Source organism: Macaca fascicularis, chromosome 3 (genome assembly GCF_037993035.2).
Source record: "Macaca fascicularis isolate 582-1 chromosome 3, T2T-MFA8v1.1".
Classification (NCBI taxonomy): domain Eukaryota; kingdom Metazoa; phylum Chordata; class Mammalia; order Primates; family Cercopithecidae; genus Macaca; species Macaca fascicularis.
In genome coordinates this window covers 42,314,151-42,329,450 of record NC_088377.1, presented here as the reverse complement: position 1 = coordinate 42,329,450, position 15,300 = coordinate 42,314,151, and positions in this window count along the sequence as shown.

Below are 15,300 nucleotides of genomic sequence, written 5' to 3'. Positions count from 1 at the left end.
CCTGTGAGGTGTGGGGTGTCAGACTGCCCCTAGTGGGGGATGTCTCCCAGTTAGGCTACTCAGGGGTCAGGGACCCACTTGAGCAGGGAGTCTGTCCCTTCTCAGATCTCAACCTCCGTGTTGGGAGATCCACTGCTCTCTTCAAAGCTGTCAGACAGAGTCGTTTGCGTCTGCAGAGGTTTCGGCTGTATTTGTTATTGCCCTGTCCCCAGAGGTGGAGTCTACAGAGACAGGCAGGTTTCCTTGAGCTGCTGTGAGCTCCACCCAGCTCGAGCTTCCCAGCAGCTTTGTTTACCTACTTAAGCCCCAGCAATGGTGGGCGCCCCTCCCCCAGCCTCGCTGCTGCCTTGCCGCGAGATCGCAGACTGCTGTGCTAGCAATGAGGAAGGCTCCGTGGGTGTGGGACCCTCCCGGCCAGGTATGGGATATGATCTCCTGGTGTGCCTGTTTGCTTAAAGCGCAGTATTGGGGTGGGAGTTACCCGATTTTCCAGGTGTTGTGTGTCTCAGTTCCCCTGGCTAGGAAAAGGGATTCCCTTCCCCCTTGCTCTTCCCAGGTGAGGCAATGCCTCGCCCTGCTTCAGCTCTCCCTGGTCGGGCTGCAGCAGCTGACCAGCACCGATTGTCCGGCACTCCCCAGTGAGATGAACCCAGTACCTCAGTTGAAAATGCAGAAATCACCGGTCTTCTGTGTCGCTCGCGCTGGGAGTTGGAGACTGGAGCTGTTCCTATTCGGCCATCTTCTAAATATTACTTCTTTAAAAAAGGCCTATGGAGTCAGGCTGCCTGGGTTTTGCTAACTAGCTGTGTCATTTGGGGCAACTTTTTAAGCTTATGTAAACCTGACTTTCATCTATGAAATGGGATGACAAGGGGTCATGATCATCTCACAGGATCGTGCAAATGTGTTTGTAAAGTGCTTAGTTTGGTGCCTAACACATAGTAACTACTCAGTAAAGTTATTATTACACCATCATCATCATATTTAAATGTAAATATTAAGAGCTAATAAATTTGTAAAAGGTACTATACCTTTACCCCTTGAACCAAAGACTACTTTAGTTTTAAGTGGTTGGGTTAATTTATCACTTAAATATTGGCCTCTTGAATACCTTGAATTTCAATGGAACGTAGCCAGAGGATTTCATAATTGGACCGTTGCCTCTGGAAGTTGGAGCTTTGTTTGTTTGTTTGGTTTCACTTCCTACACTAAGCATGTGGCTGTGCACAACTTTATGATGACTTTTGGTACTGGGGAATCAAAGCTTCATTCGCTTTTTGGAGGAGATGACCTTATGCTGTATGAAGCACTCAGACTTCGTTAACTATGTACCATCCAGACAAGACCAGGTGCTTCCCACGGCAGCCTGTCCTTTTCTTATCTCTCTCATCAATCTAGCATGTTCCTTCTATTCCTCTTTATATTAGAACTTCTCTTTGAACAAGGAATGTTGTTTTGTCACTGCTAGGTCCCCAGCAATTAGTAATGCCTAGCACATACTAGGTGCCTCCTGAATGGTAATAAGTGATAATCTAGCAGTACACAAGATAAATCCGCAGGTTGAGATTTAAGCTGTGTGGTATGAAGGCTGCATTGGCAAACTTATTAAATCAATTTTGTTAATACAAGTTTAACATATCTTAGTAACTGACTTAGTTCAGGAATCATTTGCTGAGTGTCTTCTAGGCCAGACATTGGGGACAGAAAGGTAATAATATATGATCCCTGCCTCATGTGCAGGAAGTCTAGTGCGATGGACAGATGCGTGCTAATGACTGCCATGGAATATGGTGAGTATTAGATAAAGGGGCACCCTGTGTGCCCTTGGAGCATAGAGCAGGGCTTGTGTTCTGGGAACATGGGCTCCATGTGAAAACACAATTTAAATTCTCTTTTTTCTTTCTTTCTTTCTTTCTTTTTTTTTTTTTTTTTTTTTTTTTTTTTGAGACAGAGTCTTGCTCTGTGGTCCAGGCTGGAGTACAGTGGTGTGATCTCGGCTCACTGCAACGTGCTCCTCCCAGGTTCAAGCGATTCTCGTGCCTCAGCCTCCCAAGTAGCTGGGGTAACAGGTGTGTGCCACCACGCCTGGCTAATTTTTGCATTTATAGTAGAGATGGAGTTTCACCATGCTGGCCGGGCTGGTCTTGGACTCCTGACATCAGGTGATCCTCCCGCCTCGGCCTTCCAAAGTTCTGGGATTATAGTCATGTATGTATTCATCCTTTTAAATATCTGCGGGTAGCATTTAACTTTAAATGGGTACTAATTAAACTATTGAATGACTTTAGTATAGATTGAATGACTTTGCTTGGGCCTCGTTTTTAATTTCCTTCATTAGAGAAAAAAAAAAAATGCAGGTTGAATATCCTGCTTTGAATATCATCCAAACTGCTTGGAATCAGAAGTGTCTCAGATTTTTTTCCTTTTTTGGATTTTTGAATATTTGCATTATACCTGCTGGTTGAGCATCCTGAATTCAAAAATCCAGAGTCTGAGCTGTTCCAATGAACATTTCATTGAGCATCACCTCGACACTCAAAAGTTGAGGATTTCAGAGTTTCTGGTTAGGGAGACTCATCCTGTATGGGTGCTGGGTTGTTGCAGGAGTTTTGGACCAGAGGTTGGGTGACTAGGCTTTGGTTTTCGCTTTGTTATTAAACAGGCTGTTTTATTCCATAATCTCAGCTTTAGATCCCCCGGTTGTCAAAGAAGGGAATGGGCCATCTGATGTTTAAGGCCTCTGTTCTGACTTGGAGACACCTGGCTTCAGTTCATCTTCCTTAGGAGTGGACAAAGAATATGGGGATTTTGAAATCGTTAGTCAACATCTACAGGGTCGTTGCAGCCTGGTTTTGGGTAAGGTCATCTTTAGTGAGCCCAGGGAGAAACAGTGGTTTAGCTGTCAGCTGAGAGGGGTAAGCGGTCCTATTAATTTTCCTCTGTGTTAGTGAAAGCATTGTTAAGGGTCACAGCGTTAGTGGAGCTGGCTGGAAAGAGGAGGGGAACTCACTGTTACAGGTTATATTGAATGTCTTTTCAGTCGCTAAATGCTTTTTATGATATGTTTTTCAGGATTTCAGTGTTGTATGATTTCTCTGTGTTAAGCACAGGAAATTTAACATCAGCAAAAAAGAATGCTCTTTCTTTCTTTTTTTTTTTTTTTCTTTGAGATGGAGTTTCGCTCTTGTCGCCCAGGCTGGAGTGCAGTGGCATGATCTCAGCTCACTGCAACCTCGGCCTCCTAAGTTCAAGCGATTTTCCTGCCTCAGCTTCCCGAGTAGCTGGGATTACAGGTGCCCGCCAGCATGCCCGGCTAATTTTTGTATTTTTAGTACAGATGGGGCTTTGCCATATTGGCCAGGCTGTTCTTGAACTTCTGACCTCAGGTGATCCTCCTGCCTCGTCTTCCCAAATTGCTGGGATTACAGGCATGTGCCGCGATGCCTGGCCTTGAATGTTCTTTCTATGGGAATCTACAAAAGCCAGCTTTTGAGTCTAGTGGCAGAAAACCTCTTCACTGTTTAGCTGTGCTGTGTGCTGGGCTTCAAGCCCAGCTGAAAAAGCTGTAGTATTTTAGGTCAGTTGGCTGTCTTGGAGAACTTAATGAACAGTGGGCTGGAGTGATACTGTCAGAGTTCATGAGCGGTTTGAGGCTCTCAAAGCCTAGATACTGGGGTTGCACAAATACATCGGCTGGACTCACTATTTCTCTCGGGAGTCGGGAGGTGGAAAATGCTGTGATCTTACCTCTGCTCTTAATTTTACAGAGCTGTTACTAATGGTAAGAATGATTTCATATTTTTGTATTTTACTTCGTAATTCACAGAGAATTTTAAAATCCATGATCTGATTTTATTCCCTCAGCAGTTCTGTGAAAAAGGCAGAGCAGTTTTCCTATCTTCTGTTTTCGCGTGATTCTCTTGTGGCTCACAGAAGCTAAGAGCCTTCACCAAGGTCATAGGGTGAATGAGTCGCAGAGCTGGGAGTAGAGGCTCAGGCTTCTAGGGACCCTGTTTCTTCCTGGAAGAGCTCCTCTCCTGGCGCTATGCTCAGGTAACTGCGTATGCTCGGTTTGGTCTTTTGTAAATCCCTGCCCCATTTCGGGGGAGGTTCTTGGGAGGCTTCTATTCGTTTTGGAGCATTTAAGTATCTTGTCCTCTCTCCCTCTTCCCAGATGCATGGGCATTTCTGCAGGCCCCCAGGCTGGCCCTTGTGCGTGGGGGCGTCTCCTGCCTCCACGTTGTTTGCATGCCCCCTTCTGAAGGTGCTCTTCCCCGCATGGAGCCCCCTCGTGCCTGCCTCCACACTGCAGGCTGTTCGGTAAATGTTACTGACTCAGCATCGTTGTTTTCTAGAAATGGGACGGGGTATGGATGCCACGTTCTTTTCTGTGTGAAGTCTGCGATTGTATCCTCTTGCCTTCTCCGTGTGTGCTCCTTGAGGGTGTCGCTGTGCTGAGGTCATCTGTGTTCCCTAGGGCGCCTCCCATGCAGTCTGGGCCGTAGCAGACATGCAGCCAGTGCTCATGGCCTAAATGAGAGGAAGACCAACAGAGCCATTAAATCTGGAAAATGACAAGTGAGGGGAAGGAATTTTTATTTAAGGCATGTGAAAAAGAAAATTTTTTAGAAAAATTGACCTGTTTCTCAACTGGAGTTGAATTTCAGCTCAGAAAAGCAGCTGTGTGCCCAGAGGGCTTTGGGATTTCAGTTTGTGACAGATGAATTGAATTTGTTGTTGTATGAATGTATTATCCTTTTGTGGTTTTATTAGGCCTTTCTCCCAAATGGAAATGATTTTTCTATAAAAGTCACACTTCCTTTTTGAGAAGTGTAACACTAATTGTATGGGATGGTCTCCCAAAAGATTACCTGCCAGGAACCAAACACACTGTCTCAGACTCACCGCCCCTAGTTTCTGCCTGTGCAGCTGCAAGGCAGAGAGGCACGCTCGAGCTGAAATCAAGACACATGTCTGCATCTTCTCTTTCTTGACTGCTGTTTCGTCTCTGAGCTGGCCTGCCTTCAACGTCTAGGAGCTTGGTGGGTGTAGACACATTACGGTATGGAGGAGGGATATGGTGTTGCCACAGCCAGGAGGCTCGCTGAAGTCTCTGTTCTCTTCCTGCTCACTGCTCTGACTTTGTATAAGTCACATTTGTAGGGCTGTGCACAGCGGCTTACACCTGTAATCCCAGCACTTTGGGAGGCTGACCTGGGAGGATCTCTTGAGCCCAGAGTTTGGATCCAGTCTGGGCAACATGATGAAACCCCATCCCTAGAAAAAATAAAAATTAAAAAATTAGCCAGATGTGGTGGCTCCTGCCTGTAATCCCAGCTACTGGAGAGGCTGAGGTGCGAGAATCACTTGAGCCTGGGAAGTCGAGGCTGCAGTGAACCATCATCATGCCACTGCACTCCAGCCTGGTCAGAGCAAGACCTTGTCTCAAAAAAAAAACAAAAACAAACAAACAAAAACCCATTTGTAATAGTGGCAGTGGTTAACTTTTGAAAGTTTGGAGAAAAGTTCCTAAATAACCTGTGACCATGGACAACTTACTTAGCCTTTCTATGCCTCAGTTTCCTCATCTATGAAAAATGAGAGAATATGGTACTGATCTTACAGGATTTCAACGAGAACCAAACGAGATCAAACTCAGAGCCTGGCACCTCGTGAGTGCACACTCAATGTTATTATTTCAACATTTTAGAGGAAAAAGAATGCTAATGGGTCATTATGACTAAACATAGTCTATCAGTGGCGTTACTCATGGCATTGGAAGGAACTTGAATTCCATATAGATAGTGTGATGGAGAAAGTATTTTGGGCATTGGCAGTATTGATTCAAAGAACAAAGGACGTGTCTGTCCTGTGTGGAGAGCCGTTTCCGCTTGTTTCTTTAAATGCTATGGGAAAAGCAGTCGACCTTGTGCTCTCTGCCAGACAGCTGCAGTCTCCGCGTATTGATTTGGCCAATGGTCGCTCTCCTGTCATCATGGCAACAGCAGTGGAAGGGACAGCTTGTCTTGATTTGCATTTTCGTGTGTTTGTGCTATTTATAGACAATTACGACATGGAAGCCTGTTTATGGCAAGCTGGCAAATTCAGCAAAACATGGAAAAACCTGTTAGCACAGTTTGCACGTGTGCGGGCACAGAGCAGCCAAATAAACATACATGTTTTCCTGTATTTTAAAAACTCTGGGGGAAAAAAAAAAGGAAAAGACATTAAACCATTGCCCAGATGGCTTATAGAGCTAGAGCTTTTTCCTTGAAGTACGTGAGTATGGCTGTCAGACATCTGAAACCCCAAGCCGTCTTAAAACATCATTTTGATGCTACCCCCTACCCACCCTTTTTTTCCATTTGTAAGGGACAAGGATCCAGGAAGGAAAGTATCAGCTTACAAAGGCTTTTGTTACAATTAGTTGTTCATGTTCTTTCTTTTGGTATCTTATTCTCTGTTTACATTTTATTTTTATTTTTATTTATTTTTTTTTTTTTGAGACAGAGTCTTCCTCTGTCACCCAGGCTGGAGTGCAGTTGCGTGATATCGGCTCACTCCAACCTCTGCCTCCCAGGTTCAAATGATTCTTGTGCCTCAGCTTCCTGAGTAACTGGGATTACAGGTGTGTGCCACCACGTCCAGCTAATTTTTATGTTTTTAGTAGAGACAGAGTTTTGCCATATTGGTCAGGCTGATCTTGAACTCCTGAACTCAGGTGATCTGCCTGCCTCAGTCTCCCAAAGAGCTGAGAATACAGGTGTGAGCCACCGCGCCCGGCCGCTGTTTCCATTTTGTAACACTAGCGTCACCCCAGTGTAGGGTGGCTAGGGGTATTCTTCTTTCCTGTTTCCTGGTGTATTTTCCTCTACAGCATCGATCACTCTTTAACATACTTTTTGGTTGTCTGTCTCTACCTACAAAAATATATGTTCGCTGTTATATCACCAGTGTCTGGCACGTAGATAGTCAGTCAATATTTGTTGAATGAATGAATGAATGGGCTGAAAGAACCTTATTCTTCTTTCTTCTGTCACTTCACACCAAATGCTTTTGGAAAATGCTATGTGAACAGGGATCGTAAGCAGCAGAGGTTACACACATGGCTGTGGGATAGCCCATCATCCTCAGATACTTGTCTGGAAGGAGGTGGAGTACTTGAGTAGAAATGATACAAGATAACCTCTTCAGGAAATCAGCCAAGTGTCACAGCTTTTCACATAGGCGTGTGATGTTAGTGTATGTGTGTATGAAGAGCTGTCGTGGCCTAGAATCACAGGCCTTTAGATCCTTTGTACAGATAGAAAAGTAAAGGCCGAGGCCCAGGAGTGCTGCAGGCCACCGAGGTAGAGTCCCTGTCTGCCCTTCTCAGTGTCCGGTCACTTCTCACTGCACTCCCCTCTTTACTGCTAAAGCCACCTTCCCTGACTCTGAATGTGTAACCACGAGGGAGAAAATGTCCTCCAGGCTCACAGTTTGTGGAGAAAAAGCCCAGCAGCTGAAAATAATGTTCACAAAGTTTGTACCTAGAAAAAGTGGCCATTTCTATCATGTCTTTAAATTTCCCTGTTTCTCATACATTTTATAAGCAAGACAGTAGAAGGAGATTCGGGAAGAGCAACTTTAGAACAAGGGGGAAAAAATCAAACCTAGAGCATTCCAGTTTCTGTTTTCTTCTCAGTTTAGGGCTGAGGCACTTTAGCTTCCTGTCTAAGGGACTACTCAAATCTGATTAGAAGCTATTGTGGGCTGGTAATTACCCATATTTTTAGGAAGACAGATGCAGCACCAACTCTGTTCTCTAATAGCAGGCTTATTAATTTTAAATTTACATGGCAGGAGAAGCAGATGTCGAGGTGGGATAAGAGTTCAGATGCTTGGTCATTGATAGCTTTTTACTTCCACGTATCACATGGGGATTTGGGACTCGGGAAGCCCGCTGAGAACTGATGACTATCTGTCCCCTGAACAGCTGGGTTCTTTTTCATCCTGAGCTCAGAAAGATCGCTCCTACTGCAGCCAGGGAAGACAGGTTGTTGACTGGTTAGAAATCATGGCAGGTTATTTTCTCGACCCGGAGTTCGCAGTTGGAAAGCAGAGCTATCAAAAAGTTGTCTTCTCTATTGTATTTCAAATCTGGGTGTTTAAAAAATTATGTAGGCAAATTAAGCATTTCTTTAATGGTAGTTGTGTGTGTGCTTGATGCGAATGAGAGGTGCATTCCCTTGTAAAATCCCTGGGACTTAATAGGAAGATGTGAGCCTTAGAACAGAAGTTGGTTTTCTAGATGATCACGTAGACATGATGCTGAGCACCAAAGATGTTGATTGAACCGATTTAAAAAGAAATTTGTCTGAGTTCAGATTTTACACCAATATTTAGAAAATCAGCAAAAGAACTTGGAGGCATGTTCTCAGGCATCCTGTTCAGCCCCATGCCCACATTGTCATAAAATCCGAGTGTGCGTACAGGGAGGCACATTCCTTTCTGTTCTCATCACAGGTCCTTCCCTGGCTCTGCACCTGCCTGTCATGCGTGTCCCTGTGAAGAGACCACCAAACAGGCTTTGTGTGAGCAATAAAGCTTTTTAATCACCTGGGTGCAGGCGGGCTGAGTCCGAAAAAGAGAGTCAGCGAAGGGAGAAAAGGGTAGGGCCCTTTTATAGGCTTTGGGTAGGTAAAGGAAAATTACAGTCAAAGGGGGGTTGTTCTCTGGCTCTGGCGGGCAGGAGTGGGGGTCACAAAGTGCTCAGTGGGGGAGCTTTTTGAGCCAGGATGAGCCAGGAAAAGGAATTTCACAAGATAATATCATCCCTTAAGGCAAGGACCGGCCATTTTCACTTCTTTTGTGGTAGAATGTCATCAGTTAAGGTGGGACAGGGCATTTGCACTTCTTTTGTGATTCTTCAGTTACTTCAGGCCATCTGGGTGTATACGTGCAAGTCACAGGGGATGCGGTGGCTTGGATTGGGCTCAGAGGCTTGACATTGCCCTCTTCCCTACCTCCCCTACCTTTTCCCTCCTGTGTGGTTCCCTCACAAAGTGAATGGCCTCAACCACAGCTTCTCTGCAGCTGCATCAGACTGTGGGGACAGGAGTGGTGGCTGCTGCAGGGCCTGCTGTCCCCACGGAGCCCAGTCTTGCTTGCCGCTGCAGCCTGGTGATCATTTTTTACCTCAAGTATGTAATTCTACAGAACGAGAGCCAACATTCTGGGGATGGAGGCGTCTTTATCACGGTGCTCTGCATATTTTAATCTTGGGTAGAAAGTATGGAAAAGTATGGGATACATGTGGTTTGATGTCAGAAGGACGTTGTGAACTTGATGTGGACTGAGGATATTCAGGTGCAACAGGCACCGCGGCTTCATTAAATGAGACTTCTTCATCTCCCTGCCAGGCACGCACAGGTGTATGGCCACATCTTATGTGTTATCCTTATTCTAGAGTGCGCCTTGTCGTCATGCTTAAAGTTACATGATGATATTCTGCCTCATAGAGTAGGTCCCAAACCTCATTCAACACAGAAATGTACTCTTGCTATTCTACACAGAAAGCACATTCATATACCAAGCGGGAGAGCAGTCCTAAAATCTGGGCTGGAATCACAGAAGGAAGGCTTTGGGAAGCAACAGATTCCCTAGTCCAAAGCTGGTTTTTGATGAACCTAGAAACAGGACCAAGAGAAGTGAATTTGCCTAAGGCCCTGACAGTGTTTCACGGTAGCATTTGAACCTAGCAGTTTCTTGACCTATTTCTTTAAATGATTAGTCATGCTTCCTCTGATTCCTATATAAACGTATTCCTCATTCATTCTTTTGTTTCAGTGAATTATTGCAGTGCTACCCCATGACAGTATTTGAGTCAAAATGTGGCAGTGTTTATCCCTTTCCAAGGTTTTTAGTTGCACAGGTTTTCAAAGTTGTGCTAACAGTTTCTTGTTGGTTGCAAGGTGTCCTTTCAGAAGCCAATTGTGTGGTGTATTGATGTTGATTGTTGGAGGTAGTTTGGTTAGAACGTACTTCGAGTGGCTGGTGTGGGCCTGGGGGACAGTGACAGCTGCCTGCTTCATGGGCAGAGATGAAGTAATTGCTTCCTGGGAAGTACCATCCTCCTGGCCACACTCTCCAGCCCATTTCAGTTGTGTTGGTTTCCTCGCATCTGCACGTTTCTGGCTTCATGTGAGTCTCATTTATTTTAGCATATGACTTCAGGCTGTGGGGAAGAATGGCCATTTTAGCACAGAGATGCACACAAAGGAACAACTGGCTAAATGTGAGAGAAGACATTCTTGGGGGGGGGGGGTTTCATTTCTTTTATTCTGTAACAGGCAGTCTGGGAAGCATTCTGGACACGTGACCTGCGCTGTCACAGTTCCTCCTTGCAGGATCGCAGATGTTTGGAGATTGTAGTGATAACTGTTATCATTGAGAATGTCATCCTCTCAGGCTCTAATAAGGCAGGATTTATTCAGTGTTAATTTGTTAAAGACAACTGTATTTCTAGCCAAATCCATGGTAGACGTTTCTCCTGGCAGTGTTGCTAGGGGTATTCCCGTGGCTTAGTCTTAGGGAAGCACACGCCTTTAAATACTGCTGAAGAGAACCCAAAGCGCACCGGAGCACTTTTGCCTTACGGGGTGTTAGTCACTGATACACATCTCAGTCAGACCTGATGGATTCTTGACCCCTTCCTTTCTTAATTTTTTAATTTTATTTTTAATTTTTGTTTTTTAAGAGCACAACCCCTCAGGTGGCCACCATGAATCTCTGGTGTTTTCAGCTGGTTGAAGCCTATTTGCCGTCTCTGGTTCAAACATATTCGAAACCTGATGATGCTTCCCTCGGTTGTTCTGCTGTGTGACCTCCGCGCCCGCAGGGTTCAAGATTGTCAGAGCTGGGAGCCGCCTTCACAACTACCAGGGTTTCCGGAACCTCCTTTATCTAGCCCTGGGGATGGAAGAGATGTCATCAGAGGTGAAGGCTTATTGGTTTACATGCCATTGATAATGAACGAGGAGGTTTTCTTTTATATAAGGGGAGCTTCTTATAATGTGGGGTAAAGAAGCTTTTGAGGTTTGCTTTCTCTGGAAGGATAATTTGTGATCCTGCCCTTGCTTTCAACAAAAATATAATTTGCATACCAGTGCATGTTGTGTTACTGAGCACTGGCTGACAAATGGTTCTTAACTCGTCATTCACTCAGTCATTCTTTCTTGAATGGCATATGTATGCCAACCGTAGTAGGAACTTGCTAGGCTCTAGGACTAACCCTTATGAAACGGGGGTCCTGGGGGAAGCAAATGCATATAACTATAAACATTTGTGGGGATATCAGAGGGGGTGCCTATAGGTGCAATACTTCGTTCATTCATTGTCCCATCTAGGAGGTTTTGTGTCTTAGCAGCGTGTTCCACAGCAACACATCCCTGTATCAAAACATTCATCATATTATTTTGAAATTCTCTGCTTAGGTATGTATTTTTCCCACTAAGTTTAGAACTGGTTAAGGACAGGCTATGGGGTACGTAATATATGTACACACACACACACAGATATATATATTACCATAGTAAATATACAATATAGATTTATATATACACACACGTATATATTTCTCCCTCTCTATATATACACAAAACACGCACACACACATATATACACACACACATATATATGAAATACACACACACACACACACTTCTGCCAAGCACAGAAAGTCAAAACTAGGCAAGGGTTCAAGTGTTCATGAAAAAATAGATGTGCTTAGTTAAGAGCGTCCTTAAGTTGCCAGGGGAAATACAGGATGGATTCACAAAGGGAGATTTTTTTTCTTTCTTTCTTTAACTCTTTTTTTTTTTTTTTTTTTGAGACTGAGTCTGGCTCTGTTGCCCAGGCTGGAGTGCAGTGGCCGGATCTCAGCTCACTGCAAGCTCCACCTCCCGGGTTTATGCCATTCTCCTGCCTCAGCCTCCCGAGTAGCTGGGACCACAGGCGCCCGCCACTTCACCCGGCTAGTTTTTTTGTATTTTTTAGTAGAGATGGGGTTTCACCGTGTTAGCCAGGATGGTCTCGATCTCCTGACCTCATGATCCGCCCGTCTCGGCCTCCCAACGTGCTGGGATTACAGGCTTGAGCCACCGCACCCGGCCTCTTTCTTTAACTCTTGAATTCGCAATAATCCAGACTTATTGAACAGTTGCAAAAATAGTACAGAGAATTCCCGTATGGTCTTCCCTCAGATTCCCCAAACATTTCACCCCATTTGCACTTTCTTTTTCTCTTTCTGTGGATATAATTTTTTTTTTTCTGAAATGTTTGAGAGTGGAAGGTAGAATGCAGGGCAGGGTGAAAGGTGGAAGGAGAGAGTTGGGTTGGGAGGCTGTTTTTTTTTTAACCTTCTGAGATGGAGTTTCGCTCTTGTCATCCAGGCTGCAGTGCAATGGCACGATCTCGGCTCACTTTAACCTCTGCCTTCTGAGTTCAAGTGATTCTCCTGCTTCAGCCTTCCGAATAGCTGGGATTACAGGCACCCACCACCATGCTCGGCTAATTTTTTGTGTTTTTAGTAGAGGGGTTTCACCATGTTGGCCAGGCTGGTCTTGAACTCCTGACCTCTGATGATCCACCTGCCTTGGCCTACCAAAGTGCTTGGGATTACAGGTGTGAGCCACTCTGCCTGGCGATTGGGAGGCTTTTACAGTAACCCAGAGCGCTATGATGAGGGCTGGACGTGGTTGGAAATGATGAGGAAGGTGAGAAGGGGTTAGGTCTGGCATTTATTTTGAAAGGAGAGTCTCTCTCTTGGATGACAAGAGAGAGAAAAAGAAGTTTTAAGGATGATGTCAAGGATTTTGGCCTGAGTAACTGGAAGGCTAGAGATGCTGTTATTGGGATCGGGAAGACTATGGGAGGAGTGGGTTATAGCAGGAGGAATCAAAAGTGCATTTTGGGCATGCTAAATTTGAGGTCCAAAAAGAGATGTAAAGAAGTGTTGGCTGGACGCGATGGCTCACCCCTGTAATTCCAGCATTTTGGGAGGCTGAGGCGGGCAGATCACCTGAGGTCAAGAGTTCGAGACCAGCCTGATAATTATTAAAATTGATCATTGATGTTTACTAATTAATCATATTATTGCTTCTAATATCGAGGGAGTGTACACCTACCTGTGATGTTGTTCCTAATATCCAGGGACAGAGAGCATGATCTTAGTTTTAATATCGCAGTAGGTGTACACTCACACTGTGACACTGATCCTAATATCCAGGGAGTAAAGTATGACATGATTCCCAACATAGCAATGAATGGACAGTCACCCGGTGATATTGCTCCTAATACTCATGGAAGAAGCGTATGATATTACTCCCAATATCGCAGGGAGGGTACAGCTCTTCTGTGATATGGTTCCTAGTATCTGGAGGGGGAGAGGATGATAATAATTCCAGTATCGTAGGCAGTGTTCACCCGCCCTGTGATATTGTTATTAATATCCTGGAAGGGAGAGGATGATATGACTCCCCATAGAGCAGGAGGCGTACATCCTGGGATATTATTCCTAATATCCATGGAGAGGAGAGGCTGATATTACTCCCAATATGGCCGTGGGTGTACATCCATCCTGTGATATTCTTCTTAATATTCCAAGGCTGAGAGGTTGATATTACTCCCAGTATCGCAGACACTGTAGACCCCCGTGTGATACTCTTCCTGCTATCCGGAAGGGGAGAAGATGGTATTAATCCCCATATCACGGGAGGTGAACACCCACTCTGATATCTTTCCTAGTATGCAGGAGGAGAGAGGATAATATTATTCCCAATATTGCAGAAGATGTACACGCCCCCCCCATGATATTGTTCTTAATATTCCAAGGCACAGAAGACGATATTACTCCCCATATCACAGAAAGTATACACCCCCCAGTGATGTTGTTCCCATGATCCAGGAGGGAAGAGGATGATATTACTTTTTTTTTGAGATGGAGTCTCGCTCTGTCGCCCAAGCTGGAGTGCAGTGGCCGGATCTCAGCTCACTGCAAGCTCCGCCTCCCGGGTTTACGCCATTCTCCTGCCTCAGCCTCCCAAGTAGCTGGGACTACAGGCGCCCGCCACCTCGCCCGGCTAGTTTTTTGTATGTTTCAGTAGAGACGGGATTTCACCGTGTTAGCCAGGATGGTCTCGATCTCCTGACGTCGTGATCCGCCCGTCTCAGCCTCCCAAAGTGCTGGGATTACAGGCTTGAGCCACCGCGCCCGGCCCTCGGATGATATTACTTTCAACCCCTGCACCCTGCAATGCTCTCACCCTGCAACACCGACACCCAGCTGAACCTGACATGGAACCAGAGGTGCTGGCTGGGGGTGTTCATTGCTTCTCTTTTCTCCCTTGCCAGACTCAGTAGAGGAAGCTGAGACTGAGCAGCCGCAGGAACAAGGTGGGTTTTGCGCGTGGCTCAGGCTTCCTCTGGTTATGAGCTGGGCCTTGGGGTAACGCGGGGGGTGGTGACAGAGCTGAGTACGGTGGGCATTGGATGCGACAGTCACCCCTCTGTGGTGTGGGCTGGGGGCTTGGAGGATGTCGCCTGAGGTGGGCCTGAACCTCCCGTCTACTCTGGCACTGGAGGCCGTGGGGTCCCACACTTCTTCCAATGAACATGCTGACCCCCGCCTGGTCCCCGACCGAGGTGGGGCATCCTTTCCACTGCTGGGGCCCACATATAGCTGTGGGTTCCTTCTTCATGACCTGGAGAAGCTGCAGTTCACCCTGTGCTCTGCCTCAGAGATGGGAGGCCACACTGCTCTCAGCGGGTAGCAGAATTCAGAGCCTTAGGTTACAGGGGCCTCAACTGATGTCCCTGAAAGGTCTGCTCCTTCCTGAGGGGCTGATTCAGGGAGGCCCTCCCGTCTCCCCTCTGCGGCTCTGTCTCTTCCCCTCAGGGTCCACATGTGGACAGCCTGGTGATGTGGACCCACCAAGGGCTCTTGGAATTTCCCGGGGAATGGGATCCATCCCAGTATATTTGGGATGCAGGCACAAGGTTCCAGAGGAGGCCGGGAAGCCAGTGGGGAAGGGAAGGTTGTTGTAGCTTTGCCTCAGGGAGGGGGTGGTTCCACCCTCTGCCAAAGTCTCTGGAGCAAAGGCACGTGGCTCTCCAGCTGCCCCGGAGGCCAGGGTAGTGGCTGGGAGGGGCTGTGTGCAGAGTGTGCCAGGCCCCACCCACAAATGGCGCTTGTAGGGTCCTGGGGTGGCAGAGACTGAGCGTAGGAATGTGAGCTTCAGGCCACAGAAGCCACAAAAGGGT